General features: G+C 42.6%; 1 non-coding gene across 1 annotated transcript; it reads right to left on the reverse strand.

The window, feature by feature from the left end:
* Positions 1–4,376: 4,376 nt before the first annotated feature.
* On the reverse strand, positions 4,377–4,495 carry LOC138514774 (5S ribosomal RNA). The gene has a single exon (XR_011281929.1). It is a non-coding gene; the product is annotated as a 5S ribosomal RNA (ribosomal RNA).
* Between the last annotated feature and the right edge of the window lie 4,081 nt (positions 4,496–8,576).

Here is an 8,576-nt window from a genome sequence, read left to right on the forward strand (position 1 = left end):
GTGCGAGTCAGAATCAGCGTTGTGCTCAGTGTTGGGATCAAGGTGGTGCTCAGGCTTGTGGGTCCCACCCGGGGTCCTGGGTGCATCAGGCACAGGATAGAGGCAAGGTGCCATGTTATTAGGGACAGTCATGGATGACCATTGGTACTCCTTTAGAAGTTAGGTAAACTATTGGATCAAGATTTGCATTCCTTTATTCATTGCTACCAAATTGTATGTCTCCAAGAGACAATTTTAACAGACTGCATCTAGAAATTGGGCTATATTTTTTTGTTTTTGCCCACTACTCCATGCCACAGAGCATGCCCAGGTGGAGGCATGTCAACATGTATAGTTGTCAAGCTCAATGTGAAGATCACATTGCGGGAGACAAACACCAGGGATCTGCTACGTGTCGAGATCCTTTTTCCTACTGGAAAAACATACCTAATTCTGAATATCTATTTAACACCTTGGATCCCTAAAGACCAACAAATTGCCCTAGATTGTCTGGAGGCTTTAGTGAACTCCCACATTGTTATGGGAAATAATATACCCCTCGCCCATGTAATTATTTTAGGGAATTTTAGAGTCTAGCCAAACCAACTTTCAGAAAAGGCCCCTACGGTTTGCATATAGATTAAATCCTAATTTGGCATACTGGGAAATCACTGAAAGTTATTCAGCGAGTAGAGAGCGAACATGATCCGATTAACGCCTTTTTGGCAGTCGGTCCACACCACTCACAGCACGAGTCAGAGAATACTTACGCTAGTGATATCATCCTTAGTGACAACATTGATGCATTGCAATCTGGATTACAACGCAATGGCACCTAATATACACCAAGCAATCCTCCCTGTATTTGAGGCACACTTCATTTAAATGAGCCCAAACCAGAGTGAAATTGATATATTTTACAGGGATCTAGTGTCAGCCTTACTACCCTTACCTAAATAAACCATCTACCCAGATTAGGAAGCATGTCCGTACCCCTAATACCACCTTGGTCGAGGAATTGTTGTCTTGCCAAATGAAAACCCCCTAGAGAGAGGAAAATTGAACAACAAGGGGATGCTATTGCAAAACTCAGAAAGATATATTAAGATGTAATTAAACACAAGAAAAGTCTTGCGGAACAAGAAAATGGAACGTTTTAGCTAAAGCCTCAATATACAATTAACTGAAAAGATTTTGACTTATCATCCCAGACCTCTTACAACAAAATAATAATGTAAACATGGAGGTTGAATCCTTTATACATACAGATGCAAGGTTTGGCCGCTTTGAAATTTTATATAATGACCGTCCGAACCGGGGTCATGATACCAGGCAAATCAAGAATAACATCCAGACTCCACTCCACTTCACAGAGGATGAAATCTATAATGCACTCCTTTCTCTAAAGAATGGCAAAGCTCAAGGCTTAGATAGACTCCCGATCAACTTGTTTAAAAGGGAACCTACAACTTGGATTCCAATTCTCACATGCTTCTTTAACAGCTTAAACCTAAATGATTATGTCCCAAGAAGCTGGCAACAAGAAAGGCGATAGACAACACCCAGGCAATGATAGACCAATTAGCCTGATGGATGGCCTTACCAAAGGAAGCAGAAAGGCTATCTTAGCCCGACTGGATATAATATGATACGATGTGCATTTATAATGCGACTGTACCCAAGTTTTTCTAGGGGCGACAACTGGAGCATTGGGGAGAAGAAATTCAACTAATTTCAGAATACCAGGCAGGCACACTTTGTGAAGCCATCTGCCTCTTTGCTCTTCTAAACAAATCTGCAGTTTTTAGAAGAACCTGTGTATTTACTGTTTATTGATTTCAAAACTGCATTCAACTCTGTTGATCAAAGTTTATTGTGGGAAATGTTGCTTGCGCTGAACATCCCCTTTGAAATGTTGACCCCTGTACAATGCTTATATTATAATAAGATGGCCATGGAAAGGTCGGTCAAGGAGGGGAAAATACATATTTTCTGTTGTAAATTGTGCAATACGGCAAGGGTGCATTCTTGCACCACTACTGTTTCTTATTTACGTTCATGATCTGGTGGTAAGATTCCTAAATGTAGATACGGACGCTTCTCGTAGTGCAGGTCGGAAAACAGGCACTCTATTGTACGGCGACGATGCAGTACTAATTTCCAAAACTAGGATGGAACAACAATCAGCACATCAACAAGACGAAGGTCTATCACCCTACGCAGGACCTCAATGCTAGGTTGCACTTGAATGGGGTCACCTTCAGGAAGTTAACACGTACGATTATTTGGGTGTTACATTTCAGTAAAACATGAGTTGGTTCGCCAAACTGGCAAGAGTGAATTGAAATTAAAATCGCACGACTCTAGCAGTTTATAACGCCCAAGCCACACCTGCCGCACTCTATGGAAGTGAACAGCCAGGCAAAGAAAGGATGGCTGATTTATCAATAGTTGAAAGCAAATGTATTACAAAAACTATTGGTGTCCCTGATAGTACACCTACCCTCTCGCTAATTACTCCTTGAAACTGGTGTTAATGTTAATCCTGCCATATTGGTTATGCATGCAACAGGAAATGTTGTGGGACGTTATTGAATGCCAAGGTGGAAAACACTGGAAATGGTATAACCCTGTGACGTATATTATGAGTAATATAGGATGTGAGCATTTAATCACAAAAGAAACAAAGATTATAGATGCTTTACTTAACGCTGTCAAAATTAAATTAGAAGTCTTCTGATTAGAAACACTTATTTTGGTTTCCACTTCAAATTCTAGATTCCCTGGTCATATTGCATTTAAGCAATAATCCCGTTTTCTGCGGGCTTTTGCCGGCTGGTAACAGTCTGGGACCCAAGTTGCAGGCCCTAGCTAAACGAGGGTCTTTAAGCTGGCGCCCGTGCCCTGTTTGCAGCAGAGGCCAGTTAGAGTCAGGGTTGCCATAGTAATGGAAGGCGGGGCTCCGTTCTGAGCCCATCTTCTATTTCCTTGGCTTCAAATGTGCGGCCCAGGCGGAGGAGCCCTTAAGAGGTGAGGAGATATTGATGGAGGCGATGGATTGGTCGGGGGCCCTGGAGGTTCTGGATTTGGGACCAGGAGGCAAGGGAGTAGGGAAAACATCACCACCAGCTGCAGCAACCACTCAGGTTGCTCTGAACCCAGGCTTGCATCGGTGGATTCATCTGTAGTTTGGAGATTGGCTGCCACACCCACGCAGGGTGATAATTAAGGATAATTCTTTCTCTGAGCAATATCTGAATGAAACGTATTCAATTCACAAACGTGCACTTTGCATGAAATTTAAACTAAAGATTTTCATGTGGCCGACTTCGTAAGCAATTGGTCCCGAAATAGATCTATAAGAGTTGTGTTACTCTTACTAATATCATGCGCCTATATGATTACACGTGTTACACGTGTTTCGACATCCTATGTCTTTTTCAAATCAGGGCTAAGACTCTTAGAAACGGAACACGCTCGTTGGGAGCAGGGATTTAACCCATGACCATTGAAGTTAAGCATTCAACTTATGAATTTTGAAAGAAACAGATTAGCCCTGATTTGAAAAAGACATAGGATGTCAAACACGTGTAATCATATAGGGCATTTTTCTAAGAATTAATGGAGAAATAAAAGATCAATAACTTGACTTGGAGTATAAAAAGCATTGATTGATCCTTTCTTACAACGTTACGACAAGGGCGCATGATATTAGTAAGAGTAACACAACTCTTATACATATTTTCGAACGGAGTAAGGGGGCCAGGAAGACTCCGTTGTTACCCAGGCATGCGACCGGAATTGGTGAATCATAAACTATTATCAAAAGGACGCTGAGGTCCACTTGAGGAGGTACCCAATAAAAAAGGCTCCCCACATTTCCGAAATAGATCTAACCTTTGTAGTTTTTGCACATCTGGAGTGGAGACTACAATACAATCTTCTTTTGTGCGCAAAAATATGCTGCTCATAAAAGAGGTGGCTAGCTCCTGTATTTTATATTTTCAGATCATTAGTACCGTGGATGGCTTTCCAATGTAAAATAACACGACACAAAGAGGTGGGGTTTGCAGTTCCCAGCTATTCATCAAGGGCGTGGCGGCTAGGACAAAAACATGGCCCTTGATCATGGAACAATTTTGTATGTGTTTTTGCGATTTCTGTTTCTTGATGATATTTGCATAACAGAAAGATATATACCTTTTCTCTTCTATTTGTAAATAATTAGCCTCCTAGCAAATGTGTGGTGTCGATTGACAATAGAGAACAAAAGAGACAGGGTAATTTTATTATTTTATGATAGTTTTTATCTTTGATATTAATATGTAAAAATGTGTATGTTATTGATATGTAAATGTCGTATGTGTTAAATGATAAGGTGTGTATTTTAGATGTGTATCCTACAGCACCTGGTACTCCCAGGCGGTCTCCCATCCAGGTACTAACTAGGCCCGACACTGCTTAGCTTCTGAGATCGGACGAGATCAGGCACATTCAGTGTGGTGTGGCCATAGGTGTGTACGCTTTTATGGCACATTGCCGAAATAAAGCTTTAGAGGATGATAGAAGTTATGTACTAAAAAGAGTACTTGAGCAATTGCTGAAATTTCAGGTTGGTCCTGCTTCAAAGCGCTAGTTTCCTCAAGATATGATTTGTGTTGCCTATTTATGTATCTAAAATCACCACTTTCATTATCTGGTTACATTGGCAACAAGTGACAGGTATGCAGGGATCCCAGCGCATTCACGTCCGGCTGTGATGCTGTCGTATTTACAGTGCAGTCATGATCTCCTGGCCTGGAACTTTTGCCAGACTTGGGAACAGCTAATGAAGCCTCTTATAGGTTTTTGGAGACTACCTCCTGTTGGCATCCTGCCTATCTCTGCATCTTATTAGGAGCTGGTGTGGTGGTTTCAGGGAAGGGCAATCCTTTGGTTTTGGGTCTTGTGGGAAGGGCTGAAACTGGAAGATCAAGAGTCTGGCAGACAGGAGTGCTTAGTTACAGTGAACTACTTGGGAGGGCGTAGACCTGTTGATGTAAACGCAACTGAGATATATTGTTAGCATGAACACAACTATGTATCAGGTTTTATAGTTTTAGACCCAAAACCCTGGGTTAAACGTTAACGTACCACATAAGACCTATGCATGACCTTTTGCGTACCTTTTTGGAACTGCTGCATCACCACTTGAATGAGTTGCCCACTGAGACTGCATCCTATGCTACAGAGCCAGGTTCATGGTACCCTAAGATTCCGATGTTTCTCTACGTGGTTCTTAAACATCATCCATGGGGAGGTTTCCACTGCATGCCGTGCTCCCCTGCAAGCCTTTTCCTGACCTGGACTTGTGCAGTCTATAGAATGTTTCACAAATCATTTTACCCATAACCACAAGGCTTTTTCTTTCTTTGTCAAATTGGTTTACTTTCAACATAAGCTGTTTCTAACTGCGACATATCCTGACTCTGAAGAGTGGCCACCCGTCTTTCCTATAGCCACAGAGTGTTCTTTCTAAGTTTACACTTTTGGGTAGCATCGTGTAGACCAACAGTTTGAAATCACTAACCCGAAAACTTATTTTTGGACTCAAGAACTGAACACTTGAACATTTGAGGGAATTCTGCTGAAGGCACTGCCCTAAGTTATGTTCCTAAAAAGTGACTTCCCTGTAATGTACTGCAGTTTTCCTCTATGCATCTTTCCTCTAGAAAGACTATTTTTTACTAATTGTGTGCATCTTTCAGAATTGTGAACTATTGTTACACCTTCTTTACCACCCTGTCCCCCTCCTGCAAGTAAAGCCTTAACTGCTCTCCCACGTCTATCTAAGGGAATTATCCTGGTCATGGCTACCCTGGGCTCCCAATCTAGTCACAGCAAGGCCATGCCCGTGTATTACACACAATTCTTCCAAGCTTAATGTATAAACACAGCCTCATTGAGGCATCACACTGAACTTTAAAAACCAAGTCACCGATTTTGATACTACTTTCAGGGAATAAGCGTGTGCCCTATGAACGTAGACTGGCTGCAGCAGTGTGCAGCCCCATAGAACATTGCAGACAGCTGCTACCAACTGGTGAGTGTGCGCTGGGAGCAATCAGCTTCTGGAGTCTTTAGGGACTGGAGGGAGAGAGACCTGGGAGGCCCCCCATGGCTTCCTTGCAATTGAACCACCACGCAAGATGGTTGCTTTACCGTTCCCGGCTCCTTCATGACCCAGGCCTCTTAACCGGTCAGTACGTTAACCTTCCAGCATCTTGTGAGCGTATTGATTGCTCTCCACGCTACCGCTGGTTCTGCAGTCTAGCATGGCTCAGCCGCTCCAGGATGTCTCTCCGCCAGAGGCTCATGATTTTAAGTACATTATCGGAAACAAAAGTGGGGTGTCTTTCCTCTTTGACTGTGAAGTACAGGAGAGATCCAGCATTACCTGAAGCCAAAGAGATTGAAAACATGCAACTACTCAGTGAATCCAAAACATGGTTAACAGTCTTGCCGATTCCCATGTGGGTGGATAATGTATTCTGGATCGGGAGTTCCGCACAGGAATGGGAGCCCTTGTCCCCAAGAGGTGAGTCACTCCGAGTGAGGTCCCACTTGTTCAGACCCCTACGGAGGGTCTTGCTGAGCAGGCTCACCTCCCAAGCCTCAAAGGGGGTGGCTCCCTTCTGGGGAGAAGGGACAAATAGTCTAGATTTGTCACAGTACTCACAGGTGGAGGTGGTGATAGCGAACCATGAGAGGAAAATCCAAAGTGACGTGGGGACTATTTATGAGTCACAGATTAGGACCTTCATCCTAACAACTACTTTGGTAGTTGTCAGCTGATTTCCAATTCCAATCAATACACGTCAATGCTAAAATGAACTTCAAGGAAATTGGTACCCATTTCAAAGATATTGCCTCTCCCCACCTGTCCTCATTAATTTCTTTCTATTCCCCTACTTGTTTACTTAGATCTCAATCTTAGTTTTTTCTCGCAGATCTGCGCCCCCATGCGTGCCTACCAGATTCCGGCCCTTCCCTCTACTAACCCTACGTTTTGGAATGCTCTTCCCCTTTCTCTTCGTTCTATTTTTTCTTTACCGCACTTTAAAGCTCATCTTAAGGAGCGCCTTCTTTCTTCCTGATTCCTTTTCCATTCTGACTTATGCATTATCACGTGTTGTACCGTCATTTATGCTTGTACAGCGCTGAGTGTAAGGTGCGATATAAATCAAATCAAATACAAATAAAAAGAGACTAATACGCTTTTCAGCCCATACAATTAGTATTTATGTTTTGCATTTTTTTCTAACTTGCGAAATGGCACAGTGCATGCATGCCGTGGTTCTAATGAAAATGATCCAATGCCATGTAGTAGCGGTTTGCGACTTCCGTGCAGTGCTGGGTGGGTGGTCCCTTATCCTGTGGTACAGTGTGCTGTTTTGTGTGTGTGTTTAAACTGCAATCTGCTAGTCTCCCAGATGGAAGACCAGGCATTTTGCACTTTGCAGATACAATCAGAACCACAGTTTATGTCTTTATTCTATTTACCCAGTTTATTTTGCGTGCTTCAGCACTGTGCTGTGGAAGGTGCATGGGCTCTTCTGTGGCTCTAGTGACACATGCTGTTGATGTCATCATGGGGCGACCGACTGGAGCTCATACTGCTTTCTTTCAGGGGGCTGCACGGACAATTGCGTTTGTTCGGTGTATGACACTATTGCTCCTGAATTTCCAGCACGTTGTTTATTTTCAAATTTGCTTATTGGAATTTATAAGTAAACCGTGCTACAATGTCCTTAATGCAGTAGAAGCAAACATGTTTCACAATTGCTGATTGCATTCTGCCAAAACAAACAAATAAATAAATAAACAACATTACATATTTCCACGCAATGTTATCTAGGTCTTGATAACATCTTTCCAGTGGTGTATTCCCAGGTCCAAGAATAAGGGGATATCAATCGTACAGAGTTGGGCTACGCTATTCAGTATCTCACAGAGTTCGGGAGTGTTAGCGCTGGCGGTAAGGCAGCAAAATAGCTGAGCACCTTGTTCGTGCAATCCCGCAGCTTGAGACTGAACACAAAGTGTTCAGCACTTTGATGTTTCATTCAACCTGGGCCAGGAAAAGCGTCCTTCCTGTTCCAGTTCAGGGTCAGTTCCCACGTGAACGACCCCTGAGGCCAGCTGGATAGGGAGGGTTGCGGCACCTGTAAATATTGCTGTTAACAGGAGATGTGCTACATTCTGAGTTCTTCTTATCTTATTAACTGGACACAGACAACCGGTATACAGTGAATATAATGAAAAATAAATAACGAATGACAATTATAACTAATTGAAAATAATAACTAATTTTTTAAAGAAAATATATGTGGGGTGGGGTAAAGGGTTAAATCTTGTAGGGAGGGGGTTTGGGTGGGTTTTTAGTACGGGGAAACGGGGCTTTGGGGGGTGCTCCCAAAAAATAAAAACCAATTCATTATTTTTATCATTATTTTTAATTCATAGACATTCCATTGGTTAATTATTGATTCGTTTTCATGGCATGGAACCACAGACACCAAGGTCGATTTTATAGGGATCCCAACAGGGACCACTCT

This window comes from Ambystoma mexicanum, chromosome 12 (genome assembly GCF_040938575.1).
Source record: "Ambystoma mexicanum isolate Mex_15411 chromosome 12, UKY_AmexF1_1, whole genome shotgun sequence".
Taxonomy (NCBI): Eukaryota; Metazoa; Chordata; class Amphibia; order Caudata; family Ambystomatidae; genus Ambystoma; species Ambystoma mexicanum.